This window comes from Arachis hypogaea, chromosome 13, assembly GCF_003086295.3.
Source record: "Arachis hypogaea cultivar Tifrunner chromosome 13, arahy.Tifrunner.gnm2.J5K5, whole genome shotgun sequence".
Classification (NCBI taxonomy): domain Eukaryota; kingdom Viridiplantae; phylum Streptophyta; class Magnoliopsida; order Fabales; family Fabaceae; genus Arachis; species Arachis hypogaea.
In genome coordinates this window covers 111,375,959-111,390,359 of record NC_092048.1, presented here as the reverse complement: position 1 = coordinate 111,390,359, position 14,401 = coordinate 111,375,959, and the positions used below count along the sequence as shown (strand labels likewise).

At 30.2% G+C, this 14,401-nt stretch overlaps 1 long non-coding RNA gene across 4 annotated transcripts; it reads right to left on the bottom strand.

The window, feature by feature from the left end:
- Positions 1–3,227: 3,227 nt before the first annotated feature.
- Positions 3,228–13,708, bottom strand: LOC112732683 (uncharacterized). Of its 4 annotated transcripts, none has more exons than XR_003168095.3 (7): positions 13,414–13,708; positions 13,230–13,334; positions 5,332–5,426; positions 4,933–5,025; positions 4,008–4,202; positions 3,792–3,863; positions 3,228–3,587 (listed from the first exon to the last, which is right to left on the bottom strand). It is a non-coding gene; the product is annotated as an uncharacterized lncRNA (long non-coding RNA). The 4 variants fall into 4 exon arrangements; XR_003168093.3 differs by having other exon boundaries at positions 3,967–4,202; positions 5,332–5,391; XR_011869864.1 differs by having other exon boundaries at positions 5,332–5,391.
- Positions 13,709–14,401: the final 693 nt, after the last annotated feature.

Here is a 14,401-nt window from a genome sequence, read left to right as displayed (position 1 = left end):
TCAACCTTCGCAATTTAAGTTTTATACTTGTAATATATACTATCCCAATATAATATAATTTAGCCAATAGAGACCATTTTAGTTTTTAAATGGTATTCCTAAGAATAATTTATCTTTTATTTATATTTAAAAAAGTTGATACTAAAGTTATTTTATATTTAAAAAATAACACATAAATTACTTATATTTTTGTCATATAAATATATTATGGTAGATGTCATTTTATTATAAAATTAAGCATATATATCTTTCATTCAATCTTAATGTTACTTCTTATAATAGTTATTTTATGTTCAAGTAATAACATATAAATTGCTTTATAATTTTGCCATGTAAGCATATTAGGATAGATGTCATTTTATTATGAAACAAAGTGTATATATATTTCTTTCAATTTTAACATTACTTCTTGTAATGGTTTTTATAATAATTAACAAGATAATCCATACCACTAAAATTTTTTCTTAACAATATTAATGTTTTATTAACTATTTTCAATTCATATTTTGTAATAGTTCTCACAATAATTAAAAAAATTAATCATACAACTAAAATTTTTTTGTAGTAATCTAAATTGTCTTTTAAAGTATTCAATTCATATTTTTCAAAATATATAATTTACATGCATAATGACAAATGTTAAAAAATATTGGAGTCTCTCAAGAGAATTAACAATGTAAAACATTACATATTATAAGATATTTAAAATAAAAAATAAAAAATATATTATATAAAATTACTAGCAAAGATCCTTAAAACATCAATTCACATCTAAAAAATTATTAGAAGTAATAATTGCTAATTTAAAAAGCTAACTTTGAACTGAGTCAAATAGGCAACTAATATTATTTTATTTTATTTTAATATTTATATTTTAGTTCTATCCAATAAAAATGTAATCTATTTGTATTTATTAAAATAATTGATAATATAAATATATGAAATTTTAATTTTGTAACAGAAATTAATAAAGATACAATGATACTACATGCACAAACAAAACAATTATTTACATAAAATATATATTAAAATATAAAATACACATTAAACATAAAATAATATAAATATTTATATTCAAATATATAATGACTAATTTTTTATGTATATAAAATTTTTAATAAAGATAATCTTTGACATTAGGTAAATAACTATAAATCTTAAAATTTGTATGAATTTACAATGTATATTTTCCTATGATTAAACTTTCATTATTTCACAAAATATTTTTCGATTATTTTATAATATTTATTAATCACTATTATTTATTTAGGTCTGCGCAATACACGGTCTCATTCTAATGGCCATAATTTTTATGCTATGGGAATGTGCTTTAAATGTTTGTTATGAACTGGGTCGGTCTAAAATCAGCCCAAGCATTTTGGGCACATTTGATGCACCATGTAATTAAGATCGTTGAATTATGTTAAAAAAAATCCAACGGTTGAGATGATATTAATTTAAAATTTTTTAAAAATTAAATCAAAGGATATAATATGTTTCAAAATTCTAAAAAGACCCCTCCTCTTCCTTAGAGTAAAACGAAACCCTCTTTGCCTGTGTCTGCTAATCTGGGTAAGGCAGACTAAAACGAAACCCTACTCTATCTCTGTGTGCTAATCTGGGAAACGCTTCCTTGAACGAATGCCGACGACATCATCCCGAATGCCGGCGTTACCAATTTTAGTGCCAAGAAGGCCATGACACCGATGTTGTCGAGGACAACGGTGAAGGGGAAGAGCAAGATTACATGGTTTAGATGACAACTGACAAGAAGACACGGATGGGGATATAACCATGTGTTACCGTGGTCATTGACGGCCCGTTGGTGGTTTCGAGCTCCTTCTCGAATCTTGTAAGAATTTTTTCAATGCCAATTTCTGAGAAACCACTTGTTAGATCTCAGTAGAACTACACTCAAAATTGTAATTACTATAATATGAAAAGCAAATTCAACAAAATCACAATTGCAGATTGTACGATAACAATTTTTTGTGTGCAAAGATTTAATTCTGGAAATTTTATGCTATATTACTGGAAGAAGGTTTAAAATAAGAATTTACATAGTACTTGCATTCAATTTCTGATTATGTGGATATCAAAGGGGGCTTCATGGGTTGCAATTTTGTTGATTTTTTCATTATGATTCTATTGTTTGTAGAAGACGTTAATTACTTTATTGTGATTTTCCTCCTGTGTTATAATAAATTGTAAATTTCTATGGATATCTACCTGCCTTGTTTCAATAGTTAAATCTGAACAGTCAAATATGACAACAAAACTATTCTGGTCAACTCCTTTGAGCCTTGTCTTGTTTCATTCTACTAATAAACTTTTGGCACAGCTGGTCAACTCCTTTGAGCCTTGTCTTGTTTCATTCTACTAATAAACTTTTGGCACAGCTGGAGCCTGAATTCCAACCACCAATATCAGAAGTGGTTAAAGCCTTAATACTTTTGGATCTGATCAAGGAGGATCCAATCGAGGGAGTGATGTACCCGCCATACATGATGATATGTGAATGGGAATATAATCCTTGTGTCATTCTTAAAAAGAAATGTAGTTATCATTATCTTCTGATGTACTAAGAAAATGGATGAAAGAATGTCTCAATTGTTATTTTATTGAATAATTTCATTTTATTTGAGCTAAAGAGTTCAGTTTTGTTGTTAGTGAACTTAGATGATTCTTTTTGTTCCATTTTTTATTTTTTATTATATTGAATTGGTTGTTTATGATGTTATGAGTATAGCTGAATTCAATAAATTTGGATAACTTTTTTCTGTTGGCCAAGAAACTTGCTCTTTTTCCTTGTCAAAATCATATTGGATTTCTTGCAACTTTGAGGTTGATATCTGAAGAATTATTACTTTCATGCATATATATTAATGACATCTTCCAAATTTTTGAGCTATATTCTTCAGGTTTTCATGTAGTTAGTAGCTTTGGTTTAAACGAATCTTTGACAGACATAAAACTTTCTTGTCATGAAATTGTACGTAAAAAGCTTTTGATTATTGCATAACTGATTTGAATGGCAATTTAGCATAGCATAAAGCTTCGGTGGCTGAATTGGAGGTAAAATATTAACCAAAGTTTTCTTGATATGGTGTAAGATGTAAAATCAAAACACAAAAAAATCATACAAAACTGTATATTGTAAGTATAAAAAGAATGGTCAAGTTTCTTCATCAATTTTTCATCATTTAGGCTCCACGAAGGATTCAATATAAAGCAATGTTGAAGACTTGCAATATGATTAACTAAAAGTCTAAAATAGATTATTCATTCAACGTAACAACTTAATGTATAAAAAACTACTTAAAAGCAATTCGGAAAAGAAAATATCAATGATACATCATACTTCATCCAAACTATACCAGCATCAAATCTTATAAAAGAAGACAGCATGGTCAAACAATGACTATATGCCAAACTGTTTCATATGCAATGCCTTACTCTAAACTAAATAACACCACTAAAGCATGAATTCAATTGCAGGCCTATTAACAGGATCGTGAGCCAAATGCAGCAATCTCTTGTGCATAAGAACATCCACGGCTCTCTCAACATTCACATCCAGTGCTTACCTGCATTCAAATAGAAACCATCATAAGATTAAAAAAAATTCAAACATGATAGCCATGCATCCACATTATTCTATAGCCTTCTGAATGATTCCAGCTAATGATGGGCTTATGCTATACCAACCAATAAAGGATCTTTTCTTGCCTCACAAAGTATGTTCAACATGCCAAAATAAAAACTCTAGCAACAAAAAGTTATGTTCTTGCCTTTAGTGTGTGATGTAGCTACTGAGAAGAATTTCAAAAGCTTCTATATTTTTTACCGATCCTACTTTCACCCTGCTATTATACACAAATGCAAAATTAGATCTCACTATAGAAAGATAGCTAGAAAAATGCAAAACTACAAAATAGGAGAGAAAATAAACATATTTAGCATAACCAGTAAAAAGCATTTTTCAATTTTGATCATCAAGTATCGACCCCTTTTTAAATGTCATCTTCACATGAAGTCCTTCTTGCTTTGTTGTCCCTATCCCAATATGCAGGCATGTATTTGTCAAGAGATAGCTTCCCACTGAATGATTCAAGTGGCTCTTCTAACAGAGGACCGCTGTAATGGTGCTGCATCTGCAAACTCGTGTCCATGACCATGTCACCGTTCAGTATACGAAGAACCTTGAATAAACAAGCAAAAATAATTTTTGAAACAGTTAGGCACTTAGGCAGAGAACACAACCTCAAATGTCAGAGTTTCTATCCTGTCCTATAAATATTCTGCCGTCAGAGATCCGACTACTATGGAAAGAAATCCATAGGAATAATCTAGTTCCAAACTACACATTTTGGTACACTGCTAACTTTGCTAACAAATTTTGAACTACAAAAAATTATTAAGAATATGTTTATTATATAAATCAAACACAAGATTGAGTCAGGCCAGTTCAAAATTATTCTGTTACATCACAAACGGACCAGGCATAACTTTAAAGAAACATAAACAAAGGAATTTAAACTCTTCTTTGATTGATGCAATGGATGGTTCTGCTCTGCCTCATCATTATCATTTGCCCCTGAGATTTAAGAGACATAAACACAGAAATTGAACTAGAACATCATGAACAGAAACATAAACACAGAAATTAAAATCAAAATCATAAAAACAAATACCAAAATTTTTTAACCCTCATAAACAGAACCCAAAAAAATTCAAACAACCAAATAATCAGAACAAAACAAATAATTGAATGAAATGAATGAAATAAACTCATACAAAAAACCTTAACAAAAAAATAAGTATAACAGAAAAACAATTGAATGAATTCAACGAAACAGATTCATACAGCAAGAACATAAAAGGAACAAAAAAAAAAAATGAAATCAATCAATGAAGCAAATTCATATATACCTAAGTCTGAGGCTCCATTGAAACTCTGGAAGTAGAGCACCACAACGCTGACGAGGATGCTGACTCGCTGAGACCCACGCCACCACTCTGAGGCTGAAGACGAATGACGCGAAGAGAGAAGAGAGATACGGAGAATGAATGAGACAATGAAGTACTGGGCTGAGGAGATACAGAAAAATATCACAGCTTCTTTCCACCATTTTTTTTAATTGCTTTAAGTTCTTAATTGAAAAATTCTATGCAATTGACAAATCCAGGAACTCATTGATCAAAGCCTAAATCAACTTCCAAACACAAATCACACTATTAACTCTACATTGACAAGTAAAAATATGATTTTTCTTTTCATAACATCGAAAAATCAAGTTAGAAATGAAGCACAATGTTGAGAGAGGAAACCTGAATTATAGCTCCAGTTGAACAGAACAGAGCTTCAGGCGGCGGCGGCGAAGAAAGACGCTGTCACGGTGGCAGAAGATGGAGAAAAATGTGGACTTAGGGTTGAATGGAGTGCATACAAAGAGAAGAAAAAACGAAAGGAACTTGTGGTAAATGTAAAAAAATAATAATTACTATTAAAACCCCATATGAGGCATATTTATAAATTATTATTTGTGCCCATCAGAAAAGCTCATAAGACTTGAGCTTATTATAGACAAACCCTTATGAACTATATTGTGGTTTATCTGTTTATGTGATTCTTTTTCATACTGAAATAATCGACCATAATTTTTATTATGTTTTATTTATAAGATTATATTTATTGATTATTTTATGTCATAAATGCAATAAAGTAATGATTACAGATAGAGAACGGCTAAATTCAAGATTAAATATAACCATTTCGACTCAATTTAAAAGAAAGGAGAATGAGAAAACACAGTTTAATTGAAACTCTAATAAATGTATTGATATGCAAATCCAGGATGAACTTTCAGAAATTGTAACCTTATGTCAGAAAAAGTAATTTTCTGAATTATAAATCAATTTACACAACCACCATGGTCAATGGAATAGAAAGAAAGGTTAAATTTTTTTCCCTTCAACCTTGCAATTTTGTGTCTTTCAAATCCAGTACTCAATAACAAATTATGTACAAGCAACACAGTGAATAATGCAGGTAATGTGAGTGAACATCTAAGGATCAGGTTTTCCCGCAATGGCGTCATCACTAGAGGCATCATATTCTTCTTCACTTAGCTCATCGTCACTAGAATTTTCTTCCTGAGTAGCTCCAATACCTTCTGACTTGGCATATTTTTCACAATACCAAGACCAATGATATGTGGACAAGTCTAAATATTACATTTTTCATCAAAAGTATGGACATACCACATATATATTCGTTATAGCAAAAAACCTACTCGAAAAGCTAGCTCACTAAGGCTTGTTGGACAAATACATTGACAACCGAGGACACCGGCAAAATGCAGAAGACCTCGGGCCCAAATCACATGACAATTATAGAGACAAAGGAAAAAAGGTAGACAAAAATCCTAACCCACCTCCCAGAATTATTAATTGTATTTCTGGCAGTTTCGCAGATGAAGGATGTAGCAACTTGGCCAAAAATTGGTCCTATAGAGCCATGATGTCAGTCACCAACTTTGAACCGACCTATACCACCAACATGGATGTCCTAGACGTCATATTCAATCCTTCGAACTGCAAAACAATAGACAAAAACCTGGACAACCCTGTAGTTATATCACTTCAAGTCAGCGAGCCATTGGTGAAGAAAGCCGTTATAGACCCAGGCAGCAACGCCGACGTATTGTTTTATTCTATATACCAAAAGATGAAGCTGGGTGACAAAGCTCTGCAACCATCTACAGGAAAACTGGTAGGTTTTTTAGGTGAGCGCGTTTCAATCTGAGGTTATATATGGTTACAAACAACATTAGGGAATTGCCTTAATTGTAAACTCTAGATATTCAATACCTGGTCGTGGACTGAAAAGCCCATATAATATCATTTTAGGCAGACCTTCTTAAACTGCTTTTCATGCTATTGTCTCCACTATATACCTGTGTGTTAAGTTTTCTTCACATGATAACAAAGTTGTAACCATCCATGCTGACTAGAAGGAGGCCAGACAATGCTATAATGCAAGCCTAAAAACAAACCCTTCAGGGCAGGCCGACCAGTAGTATGTACAAGCAGTTTATTACTCAGAGAGTCTGCTTGCTATGTCAGACCTGGATCCTCAGACAAACTAGCAAGACTGACTTATGCCTACCGACTCGTTAACGAAAATAAAATTGTCAACCGATGAAGACAAACACACCTATATTGGGGAAGCTTTACAAGGGCAAGAAAAGGAACACTTTATTACATTACTACAACAAAACATCGACCTATTTGTCTGGACTCCGGAAGACATGTCAGGCATTGACCCAAATGTCATCTACCCCAAAGTTGCCATCAACCCAGCAATCCGACCTATAGCTCAAAAGAAACTCCAACTTGGTACAGACAAGAGGGAAACTTTCTTAGCAGAAACTCAAAAACTACTCAATGCTGGGTTCATAAAGGAACTCAAATTCACCAGTTGGCTAGCAAATGTGATCATGGTTAAAAAACACAAAAGTAAGTAGAGGATGTGTATGGAATACACCGATTTTAACAAGGCATCCCCAAAAGATGCATATCACCACATACTGGATTTTAATTACAAGCATGGCTCTCCTCTTCGCATCCCATTGCTTCTTAGGCCCAACTTATGCAATCTAGTAGCCCATCCACAAACAAATTTTCTATTCATCCGACCGGTCCAACTGACATCATCACCTCATTTAACCTACTACAATTATCTTCAAATTCAATTTGCTTAACCCACTGCTTAATCTCCTAACTACAACTTCCTGACCAACTGCAACTTCTGTGACACTACACATTTTGTCCGTCTCTTGTCTGGCTCAAAGGATACATAATAACCCCACTGCAAAAGGATATCATTGCTGCGCTTAGCAACGATTGCATATCTACTTGACATGTCTACTTCTACACATGAAAATATTTTTCTTCTACATGGTAGAATTAGTCTATCTTCAAACCAAGTAAAATACAACCCACCTCTGGAAAATTGGCATCAACACATGATCGTTGAGAAATTTGAAATTGAACAAATTTTCTTTTTTAGAAACCCCAAAAATATCAAAAAATTTCACGTCAGCAATGGTTATACGAGAATTCTAATACAGATAGATAGATAGATCGATCGATCGATTCCTAAACTTTCTCATATATTTTTTATTTGCATAAGATGATTACGTACTACAAACATTTTTCCAAGTTCATCAGAGGACCAAATATGTAGCGGCTAATTGGCTCCATATAATATAATTTTAGGCAGACCTTCTTAAACAACTTTTTATGCTATTGTCTCCACTATATACTTATGTGTCAAGTTTTCTTCACATGATAACAAAGTTGCAACCATCCACGCTGACTAGAAGGAGGCCAGACAGTGCTATAACGTAAGCCTAAAAACAAACCTTTCAGGGCAGGCCGACCAACAGAATGTACAAGTAGTTTATAACTCAGAGAGTCTGCCTGCTTTGGCAGACATGGATCCTCGGCCAAACTAGCAAGACTGACCTATGCCTACCGACACGTTAATGAAAATAAAATTGACAACCCATGAAGACAAACACACCTATATTGGGGATGCTTTACAAGGGCAAGAAAAGGAACACCTTATTACATTACTATAGCAAAACATCGACCTTTTTGTCTGGACCCCGGCAGACATGTCAGGCATTGACCCAAATGTCATCTACTACAAACATGCCATCAACCCAGCAATCCGACCTATAGCTCAAAAGAAACGCCACCTTGGTACAGACAAGAGGAAAACTTTCTTAGAAGAAACCTAGAAACTACTCAATGCTGGGTTCACAAAGGAACTCAGATTCACCAGCTGGCTAGCAAATGTGGTCATGGTTAAAAAACACAATGATAAGTAAAGGATGTGTATGGACTATACCGATTTTAACAAAATATGCCCAAAAGACGCATATCATCACATACTGGATCTTAATCACAAGCATGGCTCTCTTCTTCACATCGCACTACTTCCTAGGCCCAACTTTTGCAATTTTTGTAGCCCATCCACAAACAAATTTCCTATTTATCCGACAGGCCCAGCTGACATCATCACCTCATTTAACCTACTACAATTATCTCTAAATAAAATTTGCTTAACCCACTGCTTAATCTCCTAACTACAACTTTCTAACCAACTGCAACTTCTATCACACTGCACATTTTGTCCGTCTCTTGTCTGGCTTAAAGGACGCATAATAACCCCACTGTAAAAGGATATCATTGCTGCACTTAGCAATGATTGCATATCTAGACACGTCTATTTTTACACATGAAAATTTTTCTCTTCTACATGGTAGAATTAGCCTATCTTCAAATCAAAGTACAATACAACCCACCTCTAAAAAATTAGCATCAACACATGATCGTTCAAGAAATTTGGAATTGAATAAATTTTATTTTTTAAGAACGGTCGACAATGGTTATACGAGAATTCTAATATAGATATATAGATAGATAGATAGATCAGTCGATCGATTCCTAAACTTTCTCATATATTATTTAGGGTAAAGTATACTTTTTGTTCCTGAAGTTTGGCAAAAGTTTCAAAAATACCCCTAAGTTTTATTTTATTTCAATTTTGTCCTAAAAGTTTTCGATTTGCATCAAATATACACTCGACGGCTAAATTTTCAAAAAATTTAAGACCAATTTAACAATAATGCATAAAAATTATGCTTGCTTTGTTTGTATTGAGGGTTGTTCTTATGAAATTGTTATTAAATGTCTTAAATTTTTTGAAAAATTAGCTGTCAGGGATATATTTGATGCAAATCGAAAATTTCTGAAACAAAATTGAAACAAAATAAAACTTAGAGGTATTTTTAAAACTTTTATCAAACTTTAGGAATAAAAAATATACTTTACCTTATTATTTATTTGCATAAGATGATTACGTACAACAAACATTTTTCCAAATTCATCAGAGGACCAAATATGTATCGGCTAATTGGCTCTATTTTAATAATCAAAGGAAAAAATTGATATTTAATTTTTTTTTAGTTTGCTTATATTTTCATGTGATTATATGAAATATTTATTTATTTATATAATAAAAAATACTGAAAAAAAATATTTCAACCATATCTTGGGCTACTGTATTTTAAAGGTAGATTTTATATTAACATTTAATTTGAATATATTAAAGACGAAAAAAATCCCAGTCCAAAAAAAAAAACACGATGAGAAAGAATCTTATACCATACTCACACGTATGCATCATGACATTATAATAAATGCTTAATTTTTATTTTTATTTATTTATTTAACTTCAACCTCAACCTTCGTAATTTAAATTTTATACTTGTAATATATACTATCCCAATATAATATAATTTAGTCAATAGAGACCATTTTAGTTTTTAAATGGTATTCCTAAGAACAATTTATCTATTTATTTATATTTTATAAAGTTGATACTAAAATAAATTTATATTTAAAAAATAACACATAAATTACTTATAATTTTGTCATATAAATATATTATGATATATGTCATTTTATTATAAAATTAAACATATATATCTTCCATTTAATCTTAATGTTACTTCTTGTAATAGTTATTTTATGTTCAAGTAATAACATATAAATTGCTTTATAATTTTGCCATGTAAGCATATTAGGATAGATGTCATTTTATCATGAAGCAAAGCATATATATATATTTGTTTCAATCTTAACACTACTTCTTGTAATGGTTTTTATAATAATTAACAAGATAATTCATACCACTAAAATTTTTTCTTAACAATATTAATATTTTCTTAACTATTCAATTCATATTTTGTAATAGTTCTCACAATAATTAAAAAACTTAATCATACAACTAAAATTTTTTTGTAGTCATCTAAATTGTCTTTTAAATTATTCAATTTATATTTTTTAAAATATATAATTTACATGCATATAGACACTAGAGACAATATTTAAAGTCATAATAATAATGACGAATGTCAAAAAATATTGGAGTCTCTCAAGGGAGTAGCAGTAAACAAAATGAGTTATAAAATCAACAATGTAAAGCATTGCATGTTATAAGATACTTAAAATAAGAAAATAAAAAAGTATTATATAAAATTACTAGCAAAAATACTTAAAAAATCAATTCACATCTAAAAAATTATTGGAAGTAATAATTGCTAATTTAAAAAGCTAACTTTGAACTGATTCAAATAGTCAACTAATGTTATTTTATTTTATTTTAATATTTATATTTTAGTTCTATCCAATAAAAATGCAATCTATTTGTACTTATTAAAATAATTGATAATATAAATATATGAAGTTTTAATTTTGTAATAGAAATTAATAAAGATACAATGATACTACGTGCACAAACAAAACAATTACTTCCATAAAATACATATTAAAATATAAAATACACATTAAAAATAAAATAATATAAATATTTATATGCAAATATATAATAGGTTTAATTACTTTGCAGGTCCCTATGGTTTCACCAAATTTTCAATTAGATCCCTATACTTTTTTTCTTTTTAATTGGGTTCCTACACATTATTTTTTTTTCAATTTAATCCCTGTTAACGTTAAACGTCAAAAAAATGTTAGTGAATTGTGAAATTACTTGTATACCCTTAGGGACCTAATTGAAAAGAAAAAAAAGTATATGGACCTAATTGAAAATTTAGTAAAGTTATAAATATTCAATGAAAGATATTACTATAATCCCTATTTAATGATTCTACGACATGAAAAATATTCCTATAATCCCTTTTATTTTGTCACTATCATTCTTTTGCTTATTGATATACAAATTGTACTAAAAATACCTTCTTTTTTTTCTTGACTTTTAAAATACCTTATTTTAAGAACATATAAAAAAAAAAATAATGGATAAAATAAAACAGAAATAGTAGTAATAAGTATATATAAAATTCAGCTTTTATCATTCAAGTATTCATTATGATTATGTAACATTTTACATTTGTGTGGATTCATGGAATATAATTTGTAAACCATAGAAAATCTCAAGGCTATTATGTATTTGTGTTATTGAAATGTAAAATCTAAAAACGAAAACCATAGAAAATGTAATTTTAATATAATACAGATAATCTGAAAATCAATTCTTGTGTTGCAGCCTCCCACTCTTTAAACTAGCATAGGGATCAACAATAACATTGATATCGGCCGGTATCCGACCTAGAAGGATTCTGAAAGAGCAACAAGATAGCTCTTTCCACCAAAAGCTTCAATCAAAGCATAATAGCTAGCCTGCTTTCGGAACAAAGGCAGGATCGTCTTTGTGAAAAAGTAATAACTAAAATTGTTTACAAAAAGAATTTCTATATTGTTTTTCAAACAAAAAAAACCAATTTTCTCTGCACATAATTTTCTCAAACAAGACATATGACAACAGTCCAAAATTTTTTCCGCACATTCATGGATTAAACCATGTCAAACAATATCAACAAGTGAATATCATTGGACCAAATATAATCATACATGTTTATTTAAGAATCAACCATCAAATTAATAATAATACAAGATGAGAAAGCAAAATTGTGAAATTTCAAAAATTCGTTCCACAAAATGAACAATTGATGTCCTAATAAATTCAAACACTTCAAAAGTTCTTTTTGACTAAGAGATTTGAGGTTTCCAGCATTCAAAAAATCAACACTAAATCCCTGTACAAATTTGGTACCAATTTGGATGAATTAACCATAGTTATTTTAAAACGGAAATAGTAATTCATATATAAGTTGAAAATGACAAAATAAAAATAAAACCTCTTAGCCATTTTGTGATTTTCTTTGTGGTAAAACTTGATTTGCTGGAAGTATGGAATTTAATGAGTTCATCTTGTTCATATTTAACAGAAATTCTGAAATATCAAGAGCTTGATCAATTGCTTTACTAAGTCTTTACCAAGTCTTTTATTTCCTCATTGTTAGTAGCATCAACTGTAAGTTTATTTCATCCATGTGATTAATAGAACTACTTCTGGAGATTATTATAAATTAGGAATAGTTTCTGAATTGAAACTAGAAACTAGAACTTACATCAGCACTAAGCTATTATAATATGCAATGATGCATAAGCATAACAACCCTATTCTGTTGTCTGCACACAATTCTAGCCTAACTCCCTGCATTTCAATAATCATTGTTTATTACTTAAGTACCTAATTAATTATGAGTAATTGGTGGAGTTTAATTAATTACCTCACAAACCCGGCGTTCTATGGCTGCTTCTAAACAGTTAATTACTCTTTCTTTCTAGCTTGCTGTGTTCAAAGCATATCCGTCTATATGCCTGATGAAATACTCCTATATATAAACAAATTCCAAAATAATTAAACTAGTTAATTCATCATTAAGATCACTGAGGAGAATCATATATAAATACCTGAAATGCATAGGCTTCATGGGAGCTAATGGAAGCATGGAAAATGACGTACTGCATATCCGTTAAGGTGCAAACGGTATCAAACATGAGTCTTGGACGGTCCTTACAATCTATGCTCACAATTGAATAACCCTTTTCATCACAGCTTTCAATCCTCACCATTCTCTTCACCATTATCAAACATGACGACCGACTCTCACGCCGCCAAGGAAAACGACGACGACGCAGATGAACGGTGGAGAAACGCCACTGGATTCAGAGAGAAAGCACTGCCTAGGGTTATTAAGTTTGGGGCAAAATGCTAAGGGTAGTTTTGGCATTTTGAAAAAATGGAAGTGGGCTTAATTAGTTATTTTAATTCAAAGACGAGAATATTCGATTTTTAAACAGAATATTCTGTTATCTCATACGATTTTGACTAAATTGAAAAAATAAATAATGTATAGGACCTAATTGAAAAGAAAAAAAAAATATAGAAATCTAATTAAAAATTAGGTAAAACTATAGGAATCAACAGACTAATTAAATCTATATAATAACTATTTTTTTATGTATATATAGAATTTTTAATAGAGATAATCTTTGACATTATGTAAATAACTACAAATCTTAGAATTTATATGAATTTACAATGTATATTTTCCTATGATTAAAGTTTCATTATTTCACAAAATATTTTTCGATTATTTTATAATATTTATTAATTACTATTATTTATTTGAATATGTGCATTACACAATCTCATTCTAGTGGCCATAATTTTTATGCTATGGGAATGTGCTTTAAATGTTTGTTTTGAACTATATAGTAATTTATCGGTTTATGTGATTCTTTTCATTCTGAAATAATCAACCATAATTTTTATTATGTTTTATTTATAAGATTGCATTTATTGATTATTTTATGTCATAAATTCAATAAAGTAATGATTACAGTCAGAGAACGGCTAAATTCCAAGATTAAATATAACCATTTCGACTCAATTTAA